The sequence below is a fragment of the Scyliorhinus torazame genome, chromosome 7 (assembly GCF_047496885.1).
Source record: "Scyliorhinus torazame isolate Kashiwa2021f chromosome 7, sScyTor2.1, whole genome shotgun sequence".
Lineage (NCBI taxonomy): Eukaryota > Metazoa > Chordata > Chondrichthyes > Carcharhiniformes > Scyliorhinidae > Scyliorhinus > Scyliorhinus torazame.
Genome location: NC_092713.1, coordinates 177996897 through 178015770, shown reverse-complemented (window position 1 = coordinate 178015770; position 18874 = coordinate 177996897). Strand labels below are relative to the sequence as shown.

The 18874-nt window shown below is 46.5% G+C and overlaps 1 protein-coding gene across 3 annotated transcripts in view; it reads left to right on the top strand.

Annotated features, from left to right (window-relative positions):
- uimc1 (ubiquitin interaction motif containing 1) overlaps positions 1-18874 on the top strand; it is a 175728-nt gene that overhangs the window by 148595 nt on the left and 8259 nt on the right. Inside the window, exon 8 of one of the 3 annotated variants that reach the window (XR_011948286.1) lies at positions 9154-9214. The exons of the other annotated variants lie outside the window; for them this stretch is intronic. The gene's annotated coding sequence lies outside the window, so the exon portion shown is untranslated. The remainder of the gene's footprint in view (positions 1-9153; positions 9215-18874) is intronic. 3 annotated transcript variants of the gene reach the window in all.

The following is an 18874-nucleotide window of genomic DNA, read 5'->3' as shown; positions in this document are numbered from 1 at the left end:
CCTTTTGTACTAGTCTACCATGAGGGACCTTGTCAAAGGCCTTACTGAAGTCCATATAGACAACATCCACTGCCCTACCTGCATCAATCATCTTAGTGACCTCCTCGAAAAACTCTTATCAAGTTAGTGAGACACGACCTCCCCTTCACAAAACCGTGCTGCCTCTCACTAATACGTCCATTTGCTTCCAAATGGGAGTAGATCCTGTCTCGAAGAATTCTCTCCAGTAATTTCCCTACCACTGAAGTAAGGCTCACCGGCCTGTAGTTCCCGGGATTATCCTTGCTACCCTTCTTAAACAGAGGAACAACATTGGCTATTCTCCAGTCCTCCGGGACATACCCTGAAGACAGTGAGGATCCAAAGATTTCTGTCGAGGCCTCGGCAATTTCCTCTCCAGCCCCCTTCAGTATTCTGGGGTAGATCCCATCAGGCCCTGGGAACTTATCTACCTTAATATTTTTTAAGACACCCAACACCTCGTCTTTTTGGATCTCAATATGACCCAGGCTATCTACACACCCTTCTCCAGACTCAACATCTACCAATTTCTTCTCTTTGGTGAATACTGATGCAAAGTATTCATTTAGTACCTTGTCCATTTCCTCTGGCTCCACACATAGATTCCCTTGCCTATCCTTCAGTGGGCCAACCCTTTCCCTGGCTACCCTCTTGCTTTTTATGTACGTGTAAAAAGCCTTGGGATTTTCCTTAACCCCATTTGCCAATTACTTTTCGTGACCGCTTCTAGCCCTCCTGACTCCTTCCTACTTTCCTTATATTCCACGCAGGCTTCGTCTGTTCCCAGCCTTTTAGCCCTGACAAATGCCTCCTTTTTCTTTTTGACGAGGCCTACAATATCTCTCGTTATCCAAGGTACCCGAAAATTGCCGTATTTATCTTTCTTCCTCACAGGAACATGCCGGTCCGGAATTCCTTTCAACTGCCACTTGAAAGCCTCCCACATGTCAGATGTTGATTTGCCCTCAAACATCCGCCCCCAATCTATGTTCTTCAGTTCTCGCCTAATAATGTTAAAATTAGCCTTCCCCCAATTTAGCACATTCATCCTAGGACCGCTCTTATTCTTGTCCACCAGTACTTTAAAACTTACTGAATTGTGATCACTGTTACCGAAATGCTCCCCTACTGAAACATCTACCACCTGGCCGGGCTCATTCCCCAATACCAGGTCCAGTACCGCCCCTTCCCTAGCTGGACTGTCTACATATTGTTTTAAGAAGCCCTCCTGGATGCTCCTTACAAACTCCGCCCCGTCTAAGCCCCTGGCCCTCTGTGAGTCCCAGTCAATATTGGGGAAGTTGAAGTCTCCCATCACCACAACCCTGTTGTTTTTACTCTTTTCCAAAACCTGTCTACCTATCTGCTCCTCTATCTCCCGCTGGCTGTTGGGAGGCCTGTAGTAAACCCCCAACATTGTGACTGCACCCTTCTTATTCCTGATCTCTACCCATATAGCCTCACTGCCCTCTGAGGTGTCCTCCCGCAGTACAGCTGTGATATTCTCCCGAACCAGTAGCGCAACTCCGCCTCCCTTTTTACATCTCCCTCTATCCCGCCTGAAACATCTAAATCCTGGAACGTTTAGCTGCCAATCCTGCCCTTCCCTCAACCAGGTCTCTGTAATGGCAACAACATCATAGTTCCAAGTACTAATCCAAGCTCTAAGTTCATCTGCCTTACCCGTAATACTTCTTGCATTAAAACATATGCACTTCAGGCCACCAGACCCGCTGTGTTCAGCAACTTCTCCCTGTCTGCTCTGCCTCAGAGCCCCACTGTCCCTATTCCCTAGTTCTCCCTCAATGCTCTCACCTTCTGACCTATTGCTCCCACGCCCACCCCCCTGCCATACTAGTTTATGTTCAAAGGACAGGAAGTACCAGGTTACAAATCTGTCACACCAAGATGGTGTGGTGTCGCTTGTAACTGGGCTCTGGGTGCTGTGGGGAAGTGAATTATTAACGGCTGGGGGGGGTTGAGGTCAGTGGGTTCGCGTTCGCGCGCAACCAAATGTCCATTATGGTGATGAGCAACACTCAGGATGTCCTCATGGTTCTTCTCCTCGCTTTTCTCTTCTCTTCCCTTCTCTGGTCCTGGAGCTTCTGGAGTTCTGTGGGATCAAGCATAGTGTCTGTTACTACCTTGGTTTAATATCTCGTATGATAGCCTGTCTGTCCTTTCATGCCAATTACTCCCTTTATAATTGGTCACTGTGTGACTGGGTACCACAGGGATCGGTGCTGGGACCCCAGCTATTCACAATATATATTAATGATTTGGATGAGGGAACGAAATGTAACATCTCAAAGTTTTCAGATGATACCAAATTCGGTGGGAGGGAGAATTGTGACGAGGATGCAGGGATCCGACAGCAAGATCTGGATAGGTTGGGCGAGTGGGTAAATCAATGGCAGATGCAGTATAACTTGGATAAGTGTGAGGTTATTCACTTTGGAAGCAAAAACAGGAAGGCAGATTACTACCGGAATGGTTGTTAATTGGGAGAGGGGAGTGTGCAGCGGGACCTGGGTGTCCTTGTGCACCATTCGCTGCAGGTAAAGAAGGCTAATGGTATATTGGCCTTCATTGAAAGAGGTTTCGAGTATAGAAGCAGGGATGTGTTGCTGCAATTGTACAGGGCCTTGGTGAGGCCAGACTTGGAGCATTGTGTGCAGTTTTGGTCTCCTTCTCTGAGGAAGGATGTTCTTGCTCTCGAAGGAGTGCAGCGAAGGTTTACCAGACTGATTCCAGGGATGGCGGGACTGTCATATGAGGAGAGATTGACGAGGTTGGGATTGTTCTCGCTGGAGTTCAGAAGAATGAGGAGAGATCTCAGAGACCCTATAAAATTCTAACAGGACTAGACAGGGTAGATGTAGGGAAGATGTTACCAATGATGGGTGTGTCCGAACCAGGGATCACAGTCTGAGGATTCAGGGTAAACCATTTCGGACAGAGATAAGGAGACATTTCTTCACACAAAGAGTGGTGAGCCTGTGGAATTCATTGCCACAAAGTAGTTGATGTGAAAACTTTGAACATATTCAAGAGGCGGCTGGATATAGCACTTGGGGAGAATGGGATCAAAGGCTATGGGGAGAAAGCAGGATTAGGCTATTGTGTTGGATGATCAGCCATGATCGTGATGAATGGCGGAGCAGGCTCGAAGGGCCAAAAGGCCTCCTCCTGCTCCTATCTTCCATGTATCTATATAGAACATAGAACAATACAGCGCAGCACAGGCCCTTCGGCCCACGATGTTGCACCGAAACAAAAGCCATCTCACCTAAACTATGCCATTATCATCCATATGTTTATCCAATAAACTTTTAAATGCCCTCAATGTTGGCGAGTTCACTACTGTAGCAGGTAGGGCATTCCACGGCCTCACTACTCTTTGCGTAAAGAACCTACCTCTGACCTCTGTCCTATATCTATTACCCCTCAGTTTAAAGCTATGTCCCCTCGTGCCAACCATTTCCATCCGCGGGAGAAGGCTCTCACTGTCCACCCTATCCAACCCCCTGATCATTTTGTATGCCTCTATTAAGTCTCCTCTTAACCTTCTTCTCTCCAACGAAAACAACCTCAAGTCCATCAGCCTTTCCTCATAAGATTTTCCCTCCATACCAGGCAACATCTTGGTAAATCTCCTCTGCACCCGCTCCAAAGCCTCCACGTCCTTCCTATAATGCGGTGACCAGAACTGTACGCAATACTCCAAATGCGGCCGTACCAGAGTTCTGTACAGCTGCAACATGACCTCCCGACTCCAGAGCTCAATCCCTCTACCAATAAAGGCCAACATTCCATAGGCCTTCTTCACAACCCTATCAACCTGGGTGGCAACTTTCAGGGATCTATGTACATGGACACCTAGATCCCTCTGCTCATCCACACTTTCAAGAACTTTACCATTAGCCAAATATTCCGCATTCCTGTTATTCCTTCCAAAGTGAATCACCTCACACTTCTCTACATTAAACTCCATTTGCCACCTCTCAGCCCAGCTCTGCAGCTTATCTATATCCCTCTTCTGTAACCTGCTACATCCTTCCACACTATCGACAACACCACCGACTTTAGTATCGTCTGCAAATTTACTCACCCACCCTTCTGCGCCTTCCTCTAGGTCATTGATAAAAATGACAAACAGCAACGGCCCCAGAACAGATCCTTGTGGTACTCCACTTGTGACTGTACTCCATTCTGAACATTTCCCATCAACCACCACCCTCTGTCTACTTTCAGCTAGCCAATTTCTGATCCACGTCGCTAAATCACCCTCAATCCCCAGCCTCCGTATTTTCTGCAATAGCCTACCGTGGGGAACCTTATCAAACGCTTTGCTGAAATCCATGTACACCACATCAATATATCTGTCTCATCAGACAGGCTCCTTGCATTAAAGTAGATGCAATTTAACCTTCCAATCCTCACATGCGCCTTATGCCCATGACATCTTGCACAATGTTTTTTTTTAAATTTAGAGTACCCAATTATTTTTTTTCCAATTAAGGGGCAATTTAGCGTGACCAATACACCGAACCAGCATATCTTTGAGTTGTGGGCGTGAACACCAACGCAGACACGGGGAGAGTATGCAAACTCCACACGGACAGTGACCCAGGGCCGGGATTCGAACACTGGTCCTCAACGCCGTCGTCCCAGTGCTAACCACTGTGCCACCATGCTGCCCTCTGCACAATATTATACCATTATTTAAGAAGGGTTGCAAGGATAATCTGGGTAATTATAGGCCAGTGAGCTTGACGTCCGTGATAGTGAAATTGTTGGAAAGAATTCTCCGAGAAAGGATCTATGCACATTTGGAAGTGAATGGTCTTATTAGCGACAGACAGCATGCTTTTGTACGAGGAAGGTCATGTCCATAAGACCATAAGACATAGGAGCGGAAGTAAGGCCATTCGGCCCATCGAGTCCACTCCACCATTCAATCATGGCTGATTTCAACTCCATTTACCCGCTCTCTCTCCATAGCCCTTAATTCCTCGAGAAATCAAGAATTTATCAACTTCTGTCTTAAAGACACTCAACATCCCGGCCTCCACCGCCCTCTGTGGCAATGAATTCCACAGACCCACCACTCTCTGGCTGAAGAAATTTCTCCTCACCTCTGTTCTAAAGTGACTCCCTTTTATTCTAAGGCTGTGCCCCCGGGTCCTAGTCTCCCCTGCTAATGGAAACAACTTCCCTACATCCACCCTATCTAAGCCATTCATTATCTTGTAAGTTTCTATTAGATCTCCCCTCAACCTCCTAAACTCCAATGAATATAATCCCAGGATCCTCAGACGTTCATCGTATGTTAGGCCTACCATTCCTGGGATCATCCGTGTGAATCTCCGCTGGACCCGCTCCAGTGCCAGTATGTCCTTCCTGAGGTGTGGGGCCCAAAATTGCTCACAGTATTCTAAATGGGGCCTAACTAATGCTTTATAAAGCTTCAGAAGTACATCCCTGCTTTTATATTCCAAGCCTCTTGAGATGAATGACAACATTGCATTTGCTTTCTTAATTACGGACTCAACCTGCAAGTTTACCTTTAGAGAATCCTGGACTAGGACTCCCAAGTCCCTTTGCACTTCAGCATTATGAATTTTGTCACCGTTTAGAAAATAGTCCATGCCTCTGTTCTTTTTTCCAAAGTGCAAGACCTCGCACTTGCCCACGTTGAATTTCATCAGCCATTTCTTGGACCACTCTCCTAAACTGTCTAAATCTTTCTGCAGCCTCCCCACCTCCTCCATACTACCTGCCCCTCTACCTATCTTTGTATCATCGGCAAACTTAGCCAGAATGCCCCCAGTCCCGTCATCTAGATCGTTAATATATAAAGAGAACAGCTGTGGCCCCAACACTGAACCCTGCGGGACACCACTCGTCACCGGTTGCCATTCCGAAAAAGAACCTTTTATCCCAACTCTCTGCCTTCTGCCTGACAGCCAATCGTCAATCCATGTTAGTACCTTGCCTCGAATACCATGGGCCCTTATTTTACTCAGCAGTCTCCCGTGAGGCACCTTATCAAAGGCCTTTTGGATGTCTCACTAATTTGATTGAATCTTTTGAGGAAGTGACAAAAATGATTGACGAGGAAGGCTCAGGGGGTTGGGTGGGGTTGCAGGGGTGGGGTGGAGGTGGGCGTGGGTGGGGTGCTCTTTCCAAGGGCCGGCGTGGACTCGATGGGCCGGATAGCCTCCTTCTGCACTGTAAGTTCTATGATTCTATGACTGGATGTTGTCTACATGGACATTCGTAAAGCATTTGATAAGGTCCCTCGTGGCAGGCTGGTGCAAATGATTAGATCACATGGGGTCGGGGGTGAACTAGCTGGATGGATCCAGAACTGGCTTGGCCATAGAAGACAGAAGGTGTCAGTATAAGAGTGTTTTTCTGAATTGAGGCCTGGAACTCCCAGGGATCAGTACTGGGACCTCTGCTCTTTGTAATATATGTAAATGACTTGGAAGAAAACGTAGTGGGTCTGATTAGCAAGTTTGCGGATGATACTAAGATTGCAGGAGTTGCGGATAGTGGTTTAAAAAATAAATAAATTTATAGTACCCAATTTTTTTTTTCCAATTAAATGGCAATTTAACGTGGCCAATTCAACCACCCTGCATATCTTTTGGGCCGTGGAGATGAGACCCACGCAGACACGGGGAGAATGTGCAAACTCCACACAGACAGTGACCCGGTGCCAGGATTGAACCCGGGTCCTCGTCACCATGAGACAGCAGTGCTAATCACTGTGCCACCGTGCTAGAGAATACAGGAGGATACAGATAGACTGCAAAATTGGGCAGAGAAATGGCAGATGGAATTTAACCCGGGTAAATGCGAGGTGATGCATTTTGGTAGATCCAATTCAGTTGGGAGCTATAAAATAAATGGTAGAACCATCAGGTGCATAGGGAGATCCGGGCGTGTTAGCCTCTAGCTGCTGTTGAGTAAAAAGTCAAGAGATCTGCTCCTTTTCCCAAACACCTTTTTTTTTTTTTTCTTAGAGTTTGGTGCTGAGTGTGTTCTATCATCACATCACATGCTCCCAAGGCCAGCTGTAGCCTCGTTACATATCAGTGCCAATTATTGGCTCAGTGAGGCATCTAATTGGAATATTTCTTAACCCATTCCTTTACAGTCTCCCTTTCCTTGGAGAAAAAAAATTATTTGGTGAAAAGAAAATTACAAGAAACTCAAAAACACATGCGATTTCCCTTCTTTTTTCTTCATTTTTGGAAGGAAAAAAACCCAAAACAAACAGTCACAGAAATTAACAGTATTCATTAACAATATTCAAAAGTTTCTGTGAACTAGCCCCGCTTTTCGTTAAACAGTCAGATATTTGATAGCTACTGTCGATTCATTTAATTTTTGCTCTCTCCCCTCTGTCCAACATGTGCTTTAAACCTGTGATGTCTAACCTTAGCCTTTTCTCCTTGACACTTTTTGTCGAGTGCACATTTTCCCACACGGATTTATTGTCAATGTAACGCTCAATGGGTATGTTACCCTAATCCCCAAATGTCTGTCAATATCTGGGATATATAAAAGGCCATATCCACCGCCTCTGCAGCAGCCAAAGTGCTTTTGATCACTCCTTGTTTTCCTTGTTTCCCACACAAGAGGGCAACATTTACCATTGTTCCCCATAAGGAAAATTATAAAACCTCCTGCGCTTGAAACCCCATCATATAAATTTGCATAGGACGCATCAGTATAAACTATGAGTTTCAAGTGCCTAAGGTCACCTAAAACCAGAAACCTCAAAACACACTCCTGCATTTTTAGTTTTTAGAATGTTTGCACATTCTCCCCGTGTCTGCGTGGGTCTCATCTTTGTTTGCCCTCATTATGACTTCCACTTTAGGATCATTCATTTTTACTCAACTCTAAAACATCAAAACTAACGTCCGGTCTAGTCTATCTACCTAACCAATTCAGTTTCCCAATTCAACTTCGCAGTTGCTCTTTTTCCATCTTTGAAACCACTGCGTCTTTTTGTGAAAACCCGACTACGACAAATTGCTATTGGGCTGATGCTCTCCAAATAAGATTGTTGACGTAAAGTTGCCCCTAACTTAGTCTGTCCGATTTCCAGTCCAATATATTTAAATGCACCAGAAGCCTGACTTCCAACCCTGAATTCTTTCCTCAACCCAGAGATTACAATAGCTTCGAAATCACTAGTCCCACCCCACTGAAAATCATCGACATGCATCATAAAAATGCCAGAAAGATTTCCCTTATGGTGCCAGTAAAACTTTGCCGGATCTGCTTTCAACTGGCAACAGCCTAACTTTAACAAAACTGACCTTACCGGAAAATACCAGACTCTAGACGCATCATTTAATCCATATACACATTTGTTCAACTTCCAGAGTACCCCTTCTGTGTTAGCTGCCTCTTTAGGAGGACAGAGAAAAATGTCTCTCTGAAGCTGATGCCTCTGCAAAAAGGCAGCTTTTATATCTATAGATTTGCATTCCCATGCCTTTGTGGCTGATAGAGCCAAGAAGATCTTTAAAATAACCTTTCCTGCTGTAGGTGAATCTACCCTTCAATCCTGATCTTCTAAGTTTTCTTCAAATCCCCTTGCCACAAGCCTGGCCTTTGCCTTACAAGTTCTATCTAGAAGAGTCTTTTCCGTGCAAGTCCACCTGTGGGATAGAGCTCTTTGTCCCCTATCCGGTACTAATGTGTATACCCCAAATTCACTCCAACTGTGCAGTTCTTGCTGTTTGGCATCTTTGATAACTTTTTCATCTAATTTATTGGAAGCCACCAAAATCTCACGTACATGTGGGATTGTACGCCTAGTAGCATTCATAGTCTTATCCATGTTCTGAGACCTTGGCAAACTACGCCCCCTATCACGCTTGGTATCTCGTTCTGCACTGCTCCTGCTTGATCTTTCCCTTCTGCTGTGGGATGTCCTTTCAATAGTCCTCAACCTTTTCTTGTGAATCTGTTCACTATCCAATGTACTGTTTGAACTAGCACTGCGTTTCTGTGCCCTCGATTTTTGAACTTCGTGTTCCCAATCCATTGTCTTGACACCCTCCCCTGTATACTGTACATTCAACCAGTGTTTATACTTTCCAGTGGCCTTCCCTGCTCTACTAATAACGGTTGTATCCTTCCATTGAGGCATACTTCCCTTCAGGCAAGTACATCACTTTTGTACCAACTTTTGACAGTTGGCCTTTCAGAAAAATGGCCTGTTCTAATTCATTTAGAAGTATTGTGTTCCTCCACAGAAACCCTGTCTATATCAGTTAACTGGTCCTCATAGTTCTGTAACATATGCGTACCAGATGACCCTGGTTCCTCATCATGTCTGTCTGCTCTGTCTATGCTTGAAAATTTGTAACCTGTACCCATTATCCTTGGTGAATGTAGCCTAACAGTCTGATTGCCATGTGTAAAATAATTATTTTGCCATCTATGCCATCTTCTCTGGGCCTTTCCATTTATTAAAATTGTCTCTTGTATAGTATACTATGTCTCCTTGCTGAAAAACTGTATTTGATGGCCGTATGTTATGTCTTAAAGCTCTGTGAATTCTTTCAGAGACTGCTGCTTCCAAAAAAGCTTTTCTACTGCTATGTAATGCATTTAAATGCTCAGCAAAGGCAGAGCTAATTGTAGTCCCTCCCCAAGCTGGAGGCTGGTCTTCCAAAATGGATGGAATTTTAGGATTTCTACCAAACACTAATTGATAGGGACTACAGCCCCCAACCAGCTGCAACAAATTCTTCGCATGTACCGTCCATGCTAAGGCTGAATTTAACTTGCAATTTGGTCTATCTGCCAAAATTTTCTGGAGCATGTCATTCAATACTGCATGGTTTCTTTCACACACACCATTACTAAATGGGCTTTCCGCAGCCGTATTCATAACTGTGATATTCACGTTTTCACACATACCCCTAAACTCATCATTAGCAAATTCTCCCCCGTTGTCTGTCAGGAATTTTGCCGGTGGGCTCATTTCTGTCCCTATCCATTTTCCCATGATCTAATCCAGGATTACTCTCTTTTCTTTACTTCGTACAATGGTTGATTGACTAAATCTGTTTGCTTAATCTACAAAATGCAAAATATATATATTGTTAGCTTTATCCCAGATCTTAAGGTCTATGGCCACAATGTCGTTAAAATCCTTGCCCAAAGGTAGGTTTACTATCGGTCGTGATGGTGTCCTTCTGCACTTCCTACAAACCTCACAGCGATCATTAACGTGTTCTATCGGTTTAGTATAGTCTTCATCCCTTAGCCCTGCATCCTTCAATAAATTTTTCATCCTCCGAGGAGACGGATGCGCAAATTGCCTATGCACTTTTAATACAACAAGCTTTTTTATCAGCTAAAGTCCCATTTCCAGCTGCCAATCCTTAACAACTGCACCTGAAATATTATTTGTCAGTGATGGAATACAATAGTGTCCCGACTGTGTAAATTGTAAGTCCACCATCTTTCCAAAAACTGTTGCCTTATCCTGTTCCATATCCAGTCTCGTGTGCTTTCTTCATCGACGGTCTGCTCAGAAGCAAAGGTATCTCATTTGATACAACATCCGTGCTAATGAAATGATTGAATCCGGCAATATTGCAAGGGATCACCACTCTTTTCAGCAACTTCAGAGTATTATCATCCCCAAACCTGAAACTTGTGGAACTTTCAAATTCCTTAACCTTGTTACGATTTTCAGCATTCAGAGACCAGGTAACATTTTAACCAGTCAATTCCACACACAGTAGGTGTGCAGCCACTGTCCAATACAGCACAATTGAAGGGTTCTGCCACCAACACCCTCATTACTGGAGTAAAACTGCTTGTTAATAGGTGTAATGACCTCCAATTGGCATTATTGGTTGGCCAATGATAGCTCATTGAGGGGGCCCATATAAGCACCTGTGTAGGCTTTGTGAGACAGTCTTAAGTTGACTGGAATGCTAGCAGCACTGTTTGGAGCTGCTCTTGTATATTGCAAATAAATACTAGTGTGGTGACGGAACCCCTGCCTCCTGTGGATTATTACAGTGGCGACGAGGTAAACAAAGAACCTTGCGGAGACCAGCTGCCGCACTCGGAGGGTAAGCCTTGCTCTTTCAAAAATTTTTGGGAAGTTGGATGCATTCGACCCGACTATTGAGGACTGGTCCCAGTATGTGGAGAGAATGTGTTACTTTTTCCAGGCCAATGAGATAACGGAGGACGGAAGGAAACGGGTTATACTGCTGTCGGCGTGCGGACCCTCAGCCTTCGCCATTATACGTAGTCTAACTTATCCCGATACGCCGGACATGATACCTTTCCAAGAATTAACGAAATTGGTGGAAGAGCACTATGACCCAAAACCACCCCTCATTTTGCGTAGGTACAGATTCTACACAACAAAGGGGGAAGACAGAGAGTCGGTCACAAATTTCTTGACCCGCCTGAGAAGGCTGGCAGAAAAATGTAAGTTCGGCCCGACGCTGAATGAAATGCTTCGGGACCGGTTAGTGTCTGGCATAAATGACCTCCAAATACAGAAACGCCTGTTGGCGGAAACGCAGCTAGACTGCAGGCGGGCGTTACAGCTCGCACTGTCCCTAGAAAAGGCAGCAAGTGGGGAGCAGGAACTACAGGGCACGCCAATGGAGGTAGATACCTGGGAAAGGGACTACCACAATGGGTCCAGCTACCAGATAGCCGCCCTCAGGAGAAGCCTGAGGAACAGAGGGCCAAAGGAAAACCCCAGAACTGCCCCCAAGTCTGCAAGGACTAACTGGAGACAGAGGGTACTGGTTGAGGCTCCCCCAACAGAGAAGGACCGTTTCTGGCACCAGACAGAGTGGGGTAACAGCGACAGAAACCCTAGAAGGAGGTGGCAAAAGAGGAATAGCAGGTGGGGACGCAGGGAAATACACAACCTAGATGCCCCATCCTCCTCCGAAGGGGAACAGTTATATAATATTGCGACGAAGAAAGCAGAACCTGTTAAGATTACCCCACGGGTGAACGGTCGGCTGACAATAATGGAAATAGACACGGGTGCGGCCGTATCAGTAATGGGAGTGGCAGCATTTTAAAAAATCAAAGATGGACTCCAGCCACTAACCCTAACAAAAACATAGACAAAACTTAAAACCTACACTGGGGAACCCCTGGAAGTTCTAGGCACGACTCATGTACCCGTGGAATATGACAAACAGTTGCTCAGATTACCATTGACGATAGAGGGCTCCGGACCGAACTTAATAGGACGGAACTGGCTGAAAGACATAAACTTAGATTGGATGAAAATTTTCCAGTGTGGAAGCGGGCAGTTGAGTGGAATACTCCAAAAATACCCGGAGGTCTTCCAAACAGGTTTGGGGGAAATTATAGGCGCCAAAGCAAATTTGCACGTGGACCCAGAAGCCCTCCCGAAATTTTGTAAGGCTAGGCCGGTACCTTTTGCATTAAGGAAGAAAGTAGATGTTGAAATAGAAAGGTTACGGCGCGACGGCATTATCAGCCCAGTACAGTTCTCGGAATGGGCAGCACCGGTGGTACCAATTTTGAAGCCAGACAGCTCGATACGTCTCTCTGGAGATTTCAAACAGACGGTAAACAAATACGCACTGCTGGACAAATACCCGATCCTGAAAATAGATGACCTATATGCCAAATTGGCAGGTGGGCTTTTGTTCACGAAACTAGACATGAGCCACGCCTACCTGCAGTTAAAACTGGACAAGGACTCCCAGAAGTTCGCTATGATCAACACCCTGAAGGGACTTTTTAGTTTGGAGTGTCATCAGCCTGCGCTATATTCCAGTGTCCGATGGAAAATATTCTGCAGGGACTACCGCAGGTGGCGATTTATTTGGATGATGTCTTAATCACGGGTAGGACAAACGGGGAACACTTAAGGAACCTGGAGGAAGTGCTCAGGCGTTTCGCAAAGACAGGCGTACGGCTGAAAAGAGAAAAATGTGTTTTTCTGGCCCCACATGTGACGTACCTGGGATATAAAGTAGACGGGTCAGGCTTACACCCATTGGAAGACTGAGTAAGGGCATTAAAAGAAGCCCCAGCTCCCACCGCGGTCCAGTAGCTACGATCATTTCTAGGATTGATAACATATTATGGCAAATTTATTGAAAATAGGGTGTCCATCCTAGAACCCCTCCACCAGCTACTAAAAAAGGGACAAGAATGGAAATGGTCCGCCCGCCAAAACCGAGCATTTAGGGACATTAAGGAACAGCTGTCATCCGAAAATGTCCTAGAGCATTAGTGGGCAGCACGGTAGCATTGTGGATAGCACAATTGCTTCACAGCTCCAGGGTCCCAGGTTCGATTCCGGCTTGGGTCACTGCCTGTGCGGAGTCTGCACATCCTCCCCGTGTGTGCGTGGGTTTCCTCCGGGTGCTCCGGTTTCCTCCCACAGTCCAAAGATGTGCAGGTTAGGTGGATTCGCCATGCTAAATTGCCCTTAGTGTCCAAAATTGCCCTTGGTGTTGGGTGGGGTTACTGGGTTATGGGGATAGGGTGGAGGTGTTGACCTTGGGTAGGGTGCTCTTTCCAAGAGCCGGTGCAGACTCGATGGGCTGAATGGCCTCCTTCTGCACTGTAAATTCTATGTCTATGACCCAAGGAAGGAGTTGGTGGTCACATGTGACACATCACCTTACGGGGTAGGAGCCATCTTAGCCCATAGAGGAAGGAACGGGGAAGAACGGCCAACAGCCTATGCTTCAAGGACCTTGGCGATGGCTGAGAGAAAGTACGCCCAAATCGAGAAGGAAGGACTGGCGGTGATATTTGCAGTAAAAATATTTCACCAGTATAGTGACGGCCCATAAGCCATTATTAGGGTTATTAAAAGAAGACAAGTCAATACCCCCGATTGCATCAGCTAGAATCCAACGCTGGGCGTTGCTACTGGCGGCGTATAGATACGTTCTGGAGCACAGACCAGGAACGAGAGTAGCAAATGCAGATGCTTTGAGCAGACTTCCCCTCCCAGACACCCCGCCGCTAATACCGAAAGTGGAGGAGACCGTAATGACTCTAAATTGTTTGGACACCCTACCAGTGGACGCACAACATATTCGGTTGTGGATGCAAAAAGACCCAGTTTTAGCCAAGGTGAAGCATTTACTGCTAACAGGGGAACTGGAGAGACCAGTGGAGCCCCAGATGCACCCATACTGGAGCAGAAGGGACCAAATAACCGTAGAAGACGGTATCCTATTATGGGGAGCCCGGGTAATAGTCCCAGCTCAGGGCCTTCGGGCAATCTTAACCGAGTTACATCACGGACACCCAGGGGTGTCTAAAATGAAGATGCTAGCTCGAAGCTACATTTGGTGGCCAGGATTGGACACAGACATAACAGCCTTGGTACGTCAGTGCCAGGAGTGCCAACAGGGGCAAAGAGTGCCACCAGCTGCGCCATTGCACCCGTGGGAATGGCCAGGCAGACCGTGGGCCTGCCTGTATATTGACCACGCCGGCCCTTTCATGGGCTCAATGTTTTTGGTGATAGTGGACGCCCACTCCAAATGGTTGGACGTCCACCGGGTAAACACGGCAAGCACAGCATCGACAATTGAAAAGCTCAGGGCCTTGTTTGCAACACATGGACTTCCGGAGGTATTGGTGTCGGACAACGGAACAGCATTCACAAGTGGGGAATTTGGAAAATTCCTTCAGGGAAACGGAGTCCGCCACGTCAAAACGGCCCCTTACCCTCCAGCGTCCAACGGCCTGGCAGAGAGAGCACTAAAAGCGGGACTCAAGAAGCAGCCGGCAGCGTCAATGGACACAAAACTCTCCAGCTGGCTGTTTGATTACAGGACCTAACCGCATTCCACAACGGGCATACCGCCAGCTGAACTCTTAATGGGAAGGCGGCTGCGAACGAGGCTGAGTCTCCTTTTCCCAAATTTAACGGGGAAAGTGGAGAAACAAAAGGAGGTCCAACGCAGGGGACATGATAATAGTCGGCAGCAGAGACATTTCCAGGTGGGGGCACCGGTTTGGGTCAAGAATTATGGGAATAGACCAACGTGGGTCAAAGGCACGGTAGAGCTCCAAACAGGGCCCGTATCATATAAAGTTTCGATAGGAGGTAAGGTGCTGAAGAAACACCTAGACCAAATAAGGGCAGCAGACGACCACACCCAGAGGCAGTCGAAGCAGGACCGCCTCAAGCTGGGATAGCTCAGACGGGAAAGATACCCCAGCCCCGAGCAATTTCTCCAGACCCCGTCATCCAGGAGTCGGAGGTGGACACGTTCGACGAGGCCGCCGCGACACCTCTCCCCGAGGAGGAGGAAGTACGACTTCCAAGGAGATCATCAAGGAAAAGACGGGCACCTATAAGGTACACCCCACCCACGTCTGAGAACGACCCGGCGGACGACACAGAGGTGACCGACCCGGACAGGAGGAGCAGGAAGAAGCTCAGAGGAATGCCAGCTGGCAGAAATTCCTCGGACCTTGGGGGGGGCAGGGGTGTAATGACCTCCAATTGGCATTATTGGTTGGCCAATTGGAGTATGAGCTCCCTCAATGATAGCTCATTGAGGGGGCCCATATAAGCACCTGTATAGGCTTTGTGAGGCAGTCTTAAGTTGACTGGAATGCGAGCAGCACTGATTGGAGATGCTCTTGTATATAAGTTATTGCAAATAAATACTGGTGTGGTGACGGAACTCCTGCCTCCTGTGGATTATTGCAATCGGACAATGCCTTCTTTCTGGTCACTATCTTTTTCCTCTTCCGTGTCGTGTGTAGCTTCAAACACTATTATAACGTGTTGGAACATAGAACAGTACAGCACAGAACAGGCCCTTCGGCCCTCGATGTTGTGCCGAAACCAAGATCAAGCCATCCCACTCCCTGTCATTCTGGTGTACTCCATGTGCCTATCCAATAACCGCTTGAAAGTTCCTAAAGTGTCCGACTCCACTATCACAGCAGGCAGTCCATTCCACACCCTAACCACCCTCTGAGTAAAGAACCTACCTCGGACATCCCTCCTATATCTCCCACCCTGAACCTTGTAGTTATGCCCCCTTGTAACAGCTACATCCACCCGAGGAAATAGTCTCTGAACGTCCACTCTATCTATCTGCCTTATCATCTTATAAACCTCTAAGTCGCCTCTGATCCTCCTCCGCTCCAAAGAGAAAAGCCCTGGCACCCTCAACCTTTCCTCATAAGACCTATCCTGCAAACCAGGCAGCATCCTGGTAAATCTCCTTTGCACCCTTTCCAATGCTTCCACATCCTTCCGATAGTGAGGTGACCAGAACTGCACACAATACTCCAAATGTGGTCTCACCAGGGTCATGTACAGTTACAGCATAAGCTCTTAAACTCAAGCCCTCTGTTAATAAACGCTAACACACGATAGGCCTTCTTCACTGCTCTATCCACTTGAGTGGCAACCTTCAGAGATCGGTGGACATGAACCCCAAGATCTCTCTCTTCCTCCACATTCCTCAGAACCCTGCCGTTGACCCTGTAATCCGCATTCAAACTTTTTCTACCAAAATGAATCACCTCGCACTTATCAGGGTTAAACTCCATCTGGCATTTTTCAGCCCAGCTCTGTATCCTATCAATGTCTCTTTGCAGCCTACAACAGCCCTCCACTTCATCCACTACTCCACCAATCTTGGTGTAATCAGCAAATTTACTGACCCACCCTTCAGCCTCCTCCTCCAAGTCATTGACAAAAATCACAAATAGCAGAGGACCCAGCACTGATCCCTGTGGTACACTGCTGGTAACTGGTCTCCAGTCTGAAAATTTTCCATCCACCACCTCACTCTGTCTTCTATGTGATAGCCAGTTACTTATCCAATTGGCCAAATTTCCCTCTATCCCACACCTCATTACTTTCTTCATAAGCCGACCATGGGGAACCTTATCAAACGCCTTACTAAAATCCATGTAACAATATCATAGAACATAGAACATTACAGCGCAGTACAGGCTCTTCGGCCCTCGATGTTGCGCCGACCTGTGAAACCACTCTAAAGCATCTACACTGTTCCCTTATCGTCCATATGTCTATCCAATGACCATTTGAATGCCCTTAGTGTTGGCGAGTCCACTACTGTTGCAGACAGGGCATTCCACACCCTTACTACTCTCTGAGTAAAGAACCTACCTCTGACACCTGTCTTTTATCTATCTCCCCTCAATTTAAAGCTATGTCCCCTCATGCTAGACATCACCATCCGAGGAAAAAGGCTCTCACTGTCCACCCTATCCAATCCTCTGATCATCTTGCATGCCTCAATTAAGTCACCTCTGAACCTTCTTCTCTCTAACGAAAACAGCTTCAAGTCCCTCAGCCTTTCCTCATAAGATCTTCCCTCCATACCAGGCAACATTCTGGTAAATCTCCTCTGCACCCTTTCCAATGCTTCCACATCCTTCCTATAATGCAGTGACCAGAATTGCACGCAATACTCCAAATGCGGCCACACCAAAGTTTTATACAGCTGCAACATGACCTCATGGCTCCGAAACTCAATCCCTCTACCAATAAAAGCTAACACACCGTATGCCTTCTTAACAACCCTCTCAACCTGGGTGGCAACTTTCAGGGATCTATGTACATGGACACCGAGATCTCTCTGCTCATCCACACTGCCAAGAATCTTACCATTAGCCCAGTACTCTGTCTTCCTGTTATTCGTTCCAAAATGAATCACCTCACACTTTTCTGCATTAAACTCCATTTGCCACCTCTCAGCCCAGCGCTGCAGCTTATCTATGTCCCTCTGTAACTTGTAACATCCTTCCACACTGTCCACAACTCCACCGACTTTAGTGTCATCTGCAAATTTACTCACCCATCCTTCTACGCCCTCCTCAGGTCATTCATAAAAATGACAAACAGCAGTGGCCCCAAATCAGATCCTTGTGGTACACCACTAGTAACTGGACTCCAGTCTGAACATTTCCCATCAACCACCACCCTTTGTCTTCTTCCAGCCAGCCAATTTCTGATCCAAACTGGTAAATCACCCTGAATCCCATGCCTCTGTATTTTCTGCAGTAGCCTACCATGGGGAACCTTATCAAACGCTTTACTGAAATTCATATACACCACATCAACTGCTTTACCCTCATCCACCTGTTTGGTCACCTTCTCAAAGAACTCAATAAGGTTTGTGAGGCACAACCTACCCTTCACAAAACCGTTTTGACTATCTCTAATCAAATTATTCCTTTCCAGATGATTATACATCCTATCTCTTATAAACCTTTCGAAGATTTTGCCCACAACATAGAACATAGAACAATACAGCGCAGTACAGGCCCTTCGGCCCACGATGTTGCACCGAAACAAAAGCCATCCAACCTACACTATGCCATTATCATCCATATGTTTATCCAATAAACTTTTAAATGCCCTCAATGTTGGCGAGTTCACTACTGTAGCAGGTAGGGCATTCCACGGCCTCACTACTCTTTGCGTAAAGAAGTAAGGCTCACTGGTCTATAGTTACCTGGGTTGTCTCTACTTCCCTTCTTGAACAAGGGGACAACATTTGCTATCCTCCAGTCTTCTGGCACTATTCCTGTAGACAAAGATGACTTAAAGATCAAAGCCAGAGGCTCAGCAATCTCCTCCCTAGCTTCCCAGAGAAGCCTAGGATAAATCCCATCCGAACCAGGGGACTTATCTATTTTCACACTTTCCAGAATTGCTAACACCTCCTCCTTATGAACCTCAAGCCCTTCTAATCTAGTAGCCTGAATCTCAGTATTCTCCTCGACAACATTGTCTTTTTCCTGTGTGAATACTGACAAAAGATAT